Source organism: Danio rerio, chromosome 14 (assembly GCF_052040795.2).
Source record: "Danio rerio strain M-AB ecotype USA chromosome 14, GRCz13ab, whole genome shotgun sequence".
Classification (NCBI taxonomy): Eukaryota; Metazoa; Chordata; class Actinopteri; order Cypriniformes; family Danionidae; genus Danio; species Danio rerio.
The window spans coordinates 39,627,125-39,639,463 of record NC_141034.1 but is presented as its reverse complement, the minus strand read 5'-3'; the positions used below and the strand labels follow the sequence as shown (position 1 = coordinate 39,639,463).

The window sequence follows — 12,339 nt, the reverse complement described above, 5'->3', positions numbered from 1 at the left end:
ATATTATTATTATTATTATTAATAATAATAACAATAATGTGAGTTTATCTGGCACATATTTTGTTGTAAGTTGGGGTCATATACGAGAAAAATAAAAATTACAGTATGAGAAATTATAAAACAAAAATGAAAACAACAACCCACCACCACCAATAACAATCATAAATAGTTATGCCTACTATTAATATTATAATATTGCTCATCAGTAAAACCATATGTTATTTACATTATTATTAATTCAGCTATTTAGCCTTTTATTTTGCTTAAGAAAAGTCTAAAACCATACATAAATTCATAATCATATATTAATATTTTTCAATTAACAGCAAAACAAACTAGTATTTCCTTTCAGTTAACATATACAGTTGAAGTCTGAATTATTAGCCCCTCTTTTTTAAATATTTCTCAAATTATGTTTAACAGAGCAGGGGAAAGTTCAGTATGTCTGATAATATTTTTTCTTCTGGAGAAAGTCTTATTTGTTTTATTTCGGCTAGAATGAAAGCCGTTTTTAATTTTTTAAAAAGCATTTTAAAAGAAAAAAATATTATCAGACATATTGGGAAAATTTCCCTGCTTTGTTAAGCATAATCTGGAAAATATAAAAAAAGAAAAACAAAATTCAAAAGGGGGCTAATAATTCTGACATTAAATGTAAAAAAAAAATATGTGTGTGTGTGTTTATGTTGCAGTTATGTAAATATAAAAAGGGGAAAAGGAGAAGTGCTCTGAAGAGGTTTGCTTTTACAATAGCTATTTTAATTAATCACATTCAAAATATACATTTTTTAATAATATATTTGTATTATATATTTATTACCTGTATGTGACACATACACAAACAAAACAATTTTGTTACAAAAATATTTACATTAATATACAAACATAAATAACTTTTTTCTTAAATATATGCATGTGTTTGTATTTATATACACATAATAAATATACACAGCACACAATCTTAAATTTTGTCAAACAAACTTTTATCTTAGATGTGATTAACCATGATTATTTTTGCCCAGCACTAAATGTCAGTCTGCCAGCCTCAAGGCTAAGATTGGATTTCTTTAAAAACAGCCATCATCACTGCCTGGCTGAGATACATAAAGTGGGTATCTGACCAAACAAGAAGCACTGCATCCAATTATATTTTTCTGTGACATGTCTTTAAAATATGGAAATTAACTTTACCCCAGTATTTTCAATGGAATTTCTGCGCTAGCCTGCCGCAATTGACAGCACCTGCGTTTAAACGGTCTTTTGTTTAGTTTTTTTTTTTTTTTTTTTGCTTTAACAACCAAATGTCTATGTAACGAAATATGTTATAATTACATTACAACATCAATGCTGTAAAAGAAACCTTATGAAATTGAAAATAGTCACATAAAACTTTCACCGGAAGTTCATGGGCTGAAAAACAATAGCTGTGCATATACGAGGCTGTTATCTATGATTTCTTAAATAAAGACCTTATAGGAATAGTTCATACAAAAAGTGAAAACTCTCTCATCATTTACTCACAATTTACCTGCTTTAAACGTTTAAGAGTTTTTGTTCTTCTAGGGAATACCCAACAAACACATATACGTTGTAGCGATGTCTGCACAACGTTGTATTTTTTTAAAGGCAACGTTGTCTCTTACGTGCTCGCTACATTGTCACAACGTAGAAATGTAAGACGTGAGAAGGCTGTAGCAACGTTGTCGTGCGACATTCAGCAACCGCGAGGCGGCGTTCTTACTACTTGTATTATTTTTTTTTTTGTGGCAGTTTATCAATACTGCCTAGAATACAGGATAAGCAGCAATTCTTTTCCAGTATTGCTAAATATGAAACATTATTCATTTATTTTTCCTATTTAATTTAACAATTGCATGTGTAAACTTTAAAGTGTAAAAATGCCACACAAATGAATATAATCAAACTTTTTATTATATATTTCACAACATTTAATACATACAGTACACATACAGTATCTAATTATAAGCAAACAGTATAAAATAAAGTTTAGATTATATATATATATATATATATATATATATATATATATATATATATATATATATATATATATATATATATATATATATATATATATATATATATATATAATTAAACTAAAGGGTAAACAAACAAGAAAAGTAAACAAGAAATCATTAAAATGTAAATAAATATATAAATAAATATATAAATTAAAATTCAAACACTGGGCAGTGAAGCTCTGGACTGGAGAATACAGCAGACCGGGAGCGCAGCTGAAGACCAGTCGTAGTTGTTGGTATGGAGAAAGCAGTCAGAGGAAGAAACAAATTCAACAGATAATCCAGCTTCAGAGATCCACAGCAGACACAAGTCAAAATAGGCAGTGAACAAGAGAGGACAGATCAGAGCTTGACACAACAGCACTACACAGGAAATGACTATGACTAGCAAGTTATTGAAGTTTCAGACATTTATTGTAATTTCATTACATATAAAATCTCCAGAGTAATTATGTAGCCTATACTTTATTTTATTGTTTTCATAATATATCATATACCAAAATTACATACAATTAAATAAATTTAGAGATACAGGGAAAACAGGTTTGAGTTAACAGAAGTCAGAGTTAGTCTCCCAATACTTACTTAAATTATGAGAAGAGAAAGAACAGGCCCTGTAGTTGTGGCGTTGCTCGCTGTAAATGGAATGTTAAACTTAGTGTCATTTCAATAACAGCTGTACAAAATAATAAAGTATTTTTTCATAAGCATGATCTATTTTCCACATTATGGACATGCTGTTTTAGGTAACATAACTACATTTAATAGTAAATAGAATAGTATACTTCTTACCTCATCCAATTCTTCTTTCCATAGATCAGGAATTACAGCAACACTGATCTGAGGTGAATTCAACAGCTGAAAACATTCTGAAAGACAAGTTACACGAGTAATTTGAAAACAACAGTGAGTGGTTAAACAATAGAGTTTTATGCAACTTACACATAATTAAAATCCAGAAATTATCAATAGAAGATTACCTCCATGTAAAAATAGCCTGTTGAGTAAAGAAAAGAGTGGGTTTTAAATAAAACATCAAAAGACCAACCAAAATAGAAATTTAGACTACACTCTAAAAAAAAATTCCGTAAAAAAACGGTAAAATGTACTGGCAGCTCATTACACAAATATTTTACCGTAAATTAAAAACGGAAAACTTCTGTTAATTAACAGTGTGTCAACATTAAAAAAACAAAAAAATATCCGTTTTTTGACAGTTAAACTACTGTAAAATAACCAACCATTTTATAGTAATTTAAGGGTTTTCTATATAAAAAAACGGTTATTTTCTGTGTTTTTAAGGGTATACCAACAGTAAAAAAGCGGAAATATTCTGTGTTTTAATAGTATACCTACTGTAAAAAAACAGACAGATTCTGTGTTTTAATAGTATACCTACTGTAAAAAAACAGACAGATTCTGTGTTTTAATAGTATACCTACTGTAAAAAAACAGACAGATTCTGTGTTTTAATAGTATACCTACTGTAAAAAAACAGACAGATTCTGTGTTTTAATAGTATACCTACTGTAAAAAAAACAGACAGATTCTGTGTTTTAATAGTATACCTACTGTAAAAAAACAGACAGATTCTGTGTTTTAATAGTATACCTACTGTAAAAAAACAGACAGATTCTGTGTTTTAATAGTATACCTACTGTAAAAAAAACAGACAGATTCTGTGTTTTAATAGTATACCTACTGTAAAAAGAGGACTTTTTTGTGTTTTAATAGTATACCTACTGTAAAGAGAGTTTTTTGGGTTTTAATAGTATACCTACAGTGAAAAAATGAACAGATTCTTTGTTTTAATGGGATACCTACTGCAAAAAATAATTATTTTACTAATTTAATGCTCTTCAAGCAGCATAGAAATGGCAATTGGTAAGGACAAACATATACATATGGGAAATACACTATAAATGATTTACAATAGTAAAACAAAACATTTATTCTATACTGTGTGTGTAGAGAAGCAGTACAAAAACAACTTTGCAATTAAAACAGATTCTTTAATGAATACAAATCATTTGAATTCCAAATAGCCAGTTATACACACAATAATACATATTGACATGTGAATCACACAGTGAGAAGTCTTGGCAAATAATCTCATAGCAAATTAGTTTTAAATGTTAGCTTCAAGATAATTAAGGACAAGTGGGCAAATTACAAGTACTTTACATTAAGAAACCAGGTTAACTGCAAGATGGCAGGAAACAGACGATACAACTGGGTCTTCTTCCTCTCCAATACTGATACTTCAATGGCTGTAAAACAAACAAACAAAAAAAAAACATTACTAATGACTTTTCACTCACAACTGGGGTGATTCCTTGCATATCAAAAGTTCTGTTAATCATTGACTCTACATTAATAGATGTTAGTAGTCAGTTATAAATACAGCTACAAATGCTGTAATCTTGACTTAAGCACATTTATAATGTGCTTAATAATTGTGCTAACAAACTTTAATGATTGATTTTACATGACTATTTTTATATTTAAAAAAAAAAATTTAAAAAATGTATATATATATATATATATATATATATATATATATATATATATATATATATATATATATATATATATATATATATATATATATATATATATTATATTATATTGCATTATTTACAAAACTTCTTCCAATTTGGTGGCCTAATCTAAAGTGAGGATTATTTATGATTTATAAATCCTTATAAACGACAGTTAAAGACTCAGTATTAAATGAACAATAAATCATTACAGTGTTATCTAAAAAATGTAATTACTGTAAATATGAAACCTTGCTGAATAGCAGGAGTGCCAAAATATAACATAAAACTGGATAAAACAACAATAAAATAATTTAATGATATATTACGATGCAACATTTCAGTGTTATTTAGCTATGTTTAAACTGTACAGTAATTTTATTTTAGATAAGATTTATTTTTCATTTAATACAATAAAATGAATTTCATTTTTAGAATATAACTGAACCTTTAATTGTGATTTATAAGGGGATTTACAAAGCATAAACAATCCTCACTTTAGGCTACAAAACTGGATGAAGTTAACAAAAGCACTTATTGTATATATTGTATATACTTTATATACTTTTTTTTAATACTTTATATACAAGTATAACTATTACTATTCATTCATGTTTTTTTCTTCAGCTTAGTGTGTACTCGCACTATGTACAGTTGCCTTGAACCAGGCCGAAGCACGCTTGTCCTCCCTACCGTCTCCCCCGACGTCCCGCACTCGCATTGCATTCGAGCCTGAGCACTCTTACATCATCGATGATGCCCCGTTTAGTTTAAGAAGTGCTCTCTCTCAGCACAGTGGAGAATTCTTAAATTATTTTGTTTTAGTCGTTTGGGATGCAGTAACACGCAGTCAAATATTTCGCCGAACAGCACAGCCACTTTTGATGTTCATAAACAATCATAAATTCCTTGTGCTGCAGGAATAGGAGGTTTGCTAAAGGCGCAGCTGTGGTGCAGTAAGGGGTTTGCGTATTTAATAATCAACGACAGTTTGCGTTTACTGAACAGTAATAGTGGTTAATTTATCCAAATCAAACCGTCCCTTGCAAACTGTCACAAAAGACACAAACCCCTCACTGCACAACAGCTGCACCTTTAGCAAACCTCCTAGTACCTGCAGCACGATGACTTTGATTGTTTATGAGCGTCAAAAGTGGCTGATCTGTTCGGCGAAATATTTGACTGCGTGTCACTGCATATTAAACAACTAAAACGATATAACAATATAAAGAAATCTCCACTGTGCTGAGTGAGAGCACTTGTTAAACTGAACAGCACATTATCGATGACGTAAGCGTGCTCAGGCTCGAATGCAATGTGAGTGCGGGTCGTCGGGGAGACAAGCACGCTTCCAGTTTCAAGGTAACTCTGCATAGCATGAGTACGCCCTTGGAAACACCCATACACACTTATTTACAAACACACTCATACACTACAGCCAATTTAGTTAATCAATTTCCCTATAGCGCATGTCTTTGGACTGTGGGGAAAACCTGAGCACCCGGAGGAAACCCACGGCAACACGGGGAAAACATGCAAACTCCATACAAAATTGCCAACTGAGACTTGAACCAGAGACCTTCTTGCTGTGAGGCGACAGTGCTAGTCACTGAGCCACTGTGCTGCCCAACTATTACTATATGCCTGAATAATAAGATATATAAATGTTAGTTTGAATAGTTTGTTAACCATTTACTTAAACATTCTGAATGATTAGAAAAAAAACACACCAACTATTCTTAAATCACTGGTTTGTAAATAATGCGATACTAAATTTAGTTATGAAAAATTAATCATTAACAAAATATGAAAACAAAATAATTAAGCACATTATAGATGTGCTTATAAGTCAAGATTACAGCATTTGCAGCTGTAGTTATAACTTGTATACTAAGGTCTATTAATCTAGAGTCAATGCTTAACAGAACTTTTTTCTAATGCTTAATAAATTAATCAATAGTGTTTAGTTATTATAAAGTGTTACCGGTGTGCTTAATTACCTTTAAATCTTCCAAGGATTCTCAAAGTCTTTCTGGTCTGACAGGAATCGAAGGAGTTTAGATGGTATGTTTCTGCTTGGTGCCCTTTTTTCTGCTTTGGACCTACGTTCTGGATAGTTACTCAGCATGCTCCTGTTTTAAATACAACAAACATGCATCACCTTACTTGTCTTGTAAAAATGAAATAAACTTAAAAATGTAAAAACATACCTTCATATAAACTACAGAGTCAGGGCTGCTTCCTTAGGCTACATAATGTTTAGCACATAAGAGACTAAACAGGTAGCTGACCACAATTAGGGGACAGCTCAATGATCTTGTTATTGTGACTGTGGACTCTTCTTCTGAAAAAAAAAAGAAAAGAAAAGTGAGTTGTGTGTTGGGTCTGGTACACGCCCACATGGAAAGAACCTATATAAACATATGGTTTAATATAGGTTTTTGATATATGTGACACATATAAAATTGGCTGTTTTCCTATATTATATGTACATATATGGGTACATATATGCACACCTATATGTTAAATTATTAATATTATTAATAATATTATAAATAATGTAATTATTATGTAAAATTATTCAAATACATGTCTGCTACATAATTTAAAAGAAATTTTTAAAAAATATATTTACTTAATCAAATATTACAAGAAATAAATATAGTGCAGAAACAAAAATAAGGCAAAAAACAACAATAAAGGAAAGAAAACAAAATAAAAAGAACGACAAACCATTTTGTTATACTTTTTCTTCTTTTCCACTATCTTTATGCAAGAAAGAATTGTCCTTGCAAATGTTTCAGGAAAACGTGTAGACATCAAAGCTTTCCATCTCCTCTCACTTATTTGCCATAGTTAAATTCCATAACATGGAATGCCAATGCCAATTACATGTGATACCAAATTCAAGTGGCACATTCATAAGTTTTTTGCATTTTTAAAATGAGTTCTTTTCCAGATAGCAGACCTAAGTTAAATTAACATTGAAATGTTAAAACATCAATCAAACTATCATTGAAACAATGTTAAAAGTCATCACTGATTTTTAGGCAGTTTTCCACCCTGAAATAATGCTAATTCTATGATGATAAATAGAAAAAACTGTCCCAAAATCAGCATTTATTCAACCAAAATTAAATCATTTTTTACAATGAACCCAACATTAAATAAAATGTTAAATCAACCACACTATCATACAATTAATGTTAAAATTTAAAGTTGATTTTTAGCCAGTTTTGCATCCTGAAAAAATGTTATTACAATCACGATAAATAGATTAAACGGTCACAAAATCAGCATGAAGGCCTGGCTCACCATCAAGATGCCTACATTGAAAATGTCTTTCTCATCATCAGGTGGCTAAGAGAGAAAAGAAAAGAGATTCAGCAGTGGACCAGTTATTTCCTTATCATTTTAAACAGACATAACCAAAATAAAAAACTTGTAACATGTTAAATGTTGTAAAAAATAAATAACAATAATAATAAATAACTGCTTTGTTCATTTAACAGATTACAGTAGCAGCTTAAAAAACCCCAGATAAAACACCCACATCAACCCAGTACTTTTAGTTTGAATACATGTTAACAAAATTTCAAAATTACTGAAGCAAAATGTGTTCATGTAAACACTTAGTAAAAATATAGGTACAAGTAATTGGTTTTGCCAAATAATAAAAATAAAAGCATTAATATCAAACAAAAACGCTGAACATTTTACCTCTTAAACTTGTAAGTTTACTGTCATCCCCTGTATGAAGTACAGATGGTCCAGCAAAACTGCCTGAGTACTGAAAGAGCAAAAACATATTTTTTTTGTATTATTTATAAAAATGCAGTACTGACCAGTCAGCATCAATTTCTACACCAACACACCTACAACAAAAATAGCACTCATTCAGTTTGAAACATGCAACATGTAGTCTACTGTTATACTTTACAAACTTTGTGAATAATAAAAAATTGAAAACATTTAAAACCCCAGGTGTATTTTATTTCATTTGTCTATATCAATTGAAATTTAGTTTGGATTGAACGTAAGATTTAAGATTTTTATTTAGATTGCTGTGAAAATGTACCTGTACCTTGTACTTATAACCAAAATGACAGAACCTGGAAGTCAACAAAGCAAAATATCAGTGAACCTTACATATAAAAAAACACTCAAAATCAAACAGAAAAAACGCTGAACATTTTACCTCTTAAACTTCAAAGTTTACCGTCATCTCCTGTATAAGGTACAGAAGGTCCAGCACAACTGCCTGAGTTCTGAAAGAGCAAACACATTCTTGGTAAAATGACAATAGATGCAATGCTAAATATAAATCATTATTTTTATGGTTAAAAATGCAGTACTAACCAGTCAGCATTAATTTTTACACCAACACACCTACAACAAAAATATCACTCATTCAGTTTGAGACAGTATACATTCAAACTTCAAAAACATTGTGAATAATAAAAAAATGAAAACATTTAAAATCCCGGGCGTATTTTATTTCATTTGTCCATATCAATTCAAATTCAGTTTGGATTGATTCTAAGAATTTACCTGTACCATGTACTTATAACCAAAATGAAAGAACCTGGAAGTCAACAAAACAAAATATCAGTGAACCTTATATGTGCAAAACACTCAGACTCAAAATCTACATAAAAAGATTTCATTTGTGATAACACCATGTGTAGTTCACTCTATTATCAAGGCTTCAATAAAATAAAACTCCTGATCTCCTAATAGTAATGAAAGTATTATTTGCTATAATGATACGAACTGACAGTTAGTCTGAAGAATTTTAAGACTGTGGAAGAACAACTCATCTTTATATCTTCATATTAGCAGCTGTTGAGGTTCTTAAAAGTGAACTTGGCTGAATCTGCAAGTTGACAAGACGTTCATAAGTATAATATCCATGACAGTTCAACGCGACTACAACAAACATTTAATTGTGTGCTTTAAGGTACACGTTGTATTTGAGGCCTAAAACGCATGACAGTGTAAACCCTATATACAATTTTAAATGTCACACACTTACTGTATCACTCTGTTGTCTCTGTACACACAAACACACGTCGCGAAATGCGGAAGTTTTTTTTTCGCTCCATTTGGCGAGCGTTATTGAATTCCATAACACTCTCATCAGTTCTTGCTTCTTATTTGCGTCTATTACCCCAGTTTGTCACGCGGGATGAATGAAATGTTTATGAGTTAAAGTGAAACTGCCGAACTGCAGTTAAAAGTCAGGCATCCTGCTGATTTGATTCATAAGGGCACTTGTTTGTCAGACGGCTCACCAGTCAGGTATACATCCGCGCTAAACTACCAAAGTATGAAAGTCACTCAGCTCCCAACCCAACGTTGAGAATAGATTAACGGCTATATATTTTTTTATCGTGCGATAAAAGTCTCGCGTTAACGCAGCACGTTAATGCTGATAAGGGCCCACCACTAATAATAACTTTATGAGTGTGTATTTCCCCTCATACCGATTTACACAATGCCTCAAATTCACGCGGGTCTAACTTATACTTAAAAACCAGCAAAGCTGTTCCACTGAAACTCGGTCACACAGCCTTAATACGTCGGTCAAACTAAAGCTAACATTTGATAACGTCAGTAAAAATATGAAATTAGTTATTAATATGCAAACAAACACAGACGGTCAGGTGTTACGAGCGTTTGAAACAGGTTAACGTTAGGGATCATTAAAGGTAACGTTAACCAGTCATCGATATACACCTTCAGCACTATATCAACCAAACTACACAGTGTCACAAACTTTGAATGCTATCCCTTGTTCAATGCACTGTACAAAGAAAAAATTTATATTTCTATTAAATAATTAACATACCTTTTACACTCTCACAGACAAGCTGACGTTTTACCGTTAACTTAATCCAGTCAGACTCACGCAGGTGCAGAGGGAGTGAGTGGGTGATTGGGACGTCACATCACTTCCCGCGCACGGCAGTTTAGAAAAATACGGACAAACAACTGTAAATGTACAGATATCATATTTACTGATGAGGAAAACGCATAAAAAGGTAAAAATTCATTAGATTAATGCTTGTTTAAATTACATTTAACCACTCATAGCTCAGTTTGATCTTAATGATATAAAGTCGATCTTATTAACAATATTAAACGTAATTCACTGCTGTACTTTCCATGGCCGCTTCAGACAAGACAAAAATCATTTTAAATAACGATACAAATGTAATAAAGCAGTATTTTAACTAAAATATTGTTACATGTTTTATTAATCGTACTTACCAGGGAAAAAACAGAGGAAGAAATATGTCCCGGTGTCCATCAAACGCAGCCTGAGCTGCGATCCCCTTCCCATAATGCAATTCGAAAATGTATATAAACGGAAAAACACCCGTAATACGTGTATACGGAAAAAAATCCGTTAAAATATACAGTCATTTAACTGTTATTTTACAGATTTTTTTTACAGTGTAGCTTACCTTTTAATTACTATCTATATTAATTAGGCATATGAACATTAATTTATATACTTTAACTTATAGGGATAGCTCACCCAAAACTGACAATTCTGCCATTTTAGCCTCATCCTTTATTTGTTGCAAACTTATTTAGCTTTTTTTCTGCTAAACAATAAAGAAGATATGTTAAATAAAGCTGGAAAACTGTAACTATTTAATTCCATAGTGTTTTCCTACTATGAAAGCAAATGCTTACAGTCTTTAGTGTTCAACAGAATAAAGAAACTTAAAGGTTTGGAATCACTTATTATTTACAGGGCAAATAATTCGTGAGTACATATCATTTTTGAGTGAACTGTCCCTTTAACGGGACGCAATCTGCACAGAGGTGTTTTGTTTTTAAAAGTTATTTTGTGTGTTTTGTAAAAAGTGGGTCGGCTCATGTGATGAAGTGTCATACTAACTGATCACGATGGATATGGAAAAAACTGAACTTCAAAAACATAATTGTCCATTTGACTAAAGACAAGGCGTAGGTAAATAATCAGGAAATGTTTTATCGAGAGATTTAACATGTGATGTTGGAAAAGATTGTTGTCGAAATCGTAGGTTTGTTTGAATATTCACGATTTACGTATCTTATTTAGCAAGAAGAAATAAAGCAATACTCACGTCTCCTCGGTCGTTGATGAATGAGACGACGGCTTGTTGAAATTTAAACTGATTCAGCTGTGACCAGTACATGTTGTACAGTGGTCGTCCACGCCACCTAAGCACAACCTAAAGCATGCGACCCTCATGATGTTTAAATGGCAACCTTATGACATCGTTGTGACCAGGGCCGGAGTGGGACTCATTTTCAGCCCTGGAGTTTCAAGCCAGACCGGCCCACCTCAGTTCACGACTGATTCCAATTCAGTTACTAATGGCACTATCACGTCTTTTTCAAGAAAACTGCTGCTTTAGAAATTCAAATGTTCAACAGCCCTAACAGTATTTTATGTCTTAACAATAAAATCGAAAAAAAAAAAAAGATTTTTCATGGGAGATTCGATCACAGGTCTATACCATTGAAATGCAATGTGCTTACCACTGGACCACATTGGCGCTATACAGTGAGAGTAAAAACTGTAATAACTGTTTCTTTTGACGGCTCAATCTTTTTCTTCTATTTTTAGATTTATGATCAAGTTATGTCCGATTTATTAATGTAGTGAATCATTTGATTTTCATTGAGCAGGTGTTTTATTCATTTTATTCGAATTCTTATATTCACTAAGGTGCCGCATTAGTTGCATTACATCATCA

General features: G+C 31.5%; 2 long non-coding RNA genes across 5 annotated transcripts; both read right to left on the bottom strand.

Annotated features, from left to right (window-relative positions):
• Positions 1-2,208: 2,208 nt before the first annotated feature.
• On the bottom strand, positions 2,209-3,088 carry LOC147840856 (uncharacterized). Of its 3 annotated transcripts, none has more exons than XR_015507750.2 (4): positions 3,023-3,088; positions 2,835-2,911; positions 2,628-2,677; positions 2,209-2,327 (listed from the first exon to the last, which is right to left on the bottom strand). It is a non-coding gene; the product is annotated as an uncharacterized LOC147840856 (long non-coding RNA). The 3 variants fall into 3 exon arrangements; XR_015507751.2 differs by having other exon boundaries at positions 2,985-3,040; XR_015507749.2 differs by lacking the exon at positions 3,023-3,088 and having other exon boundaries at positions 2,835-2,968.
• Positions 3,089-3,108: 20 nt separating this feature from the next.
• Positions 3,109-10,908, bottom strand: LOC147840855 (uncharacterized). 2 transcript variants are annotated; one of them, XR_015507743.1, is made up of 12 exons: positions 10,856-10,908; positions 10,434-10,576; positions 9,134-9,458; positions 8,942-8,971; positions 8,781-8,850; positions 8,661-8,694; positions 8,303-8,372; positions 7,898-7,942; positions 6,793-6,926; positions 6,583-6,714; positions 3,782-4,312; positions 3,109-3,613 (listed from the first exon to the last, which is right to left on the bottom strand). It is a non-coding gene; the product is annotated as an uncharacterized LOC147840855 (long non-coding RNA). The 2 variants fall into 2 exon arrangements; XR_015507742.1 differs by having other exon boundaries at positions 8,667-8,694; positions 9,134-9,167.
• Between the last annotated feature and the right edge of the window lie 1,431 nt (positions 10,909-12,339).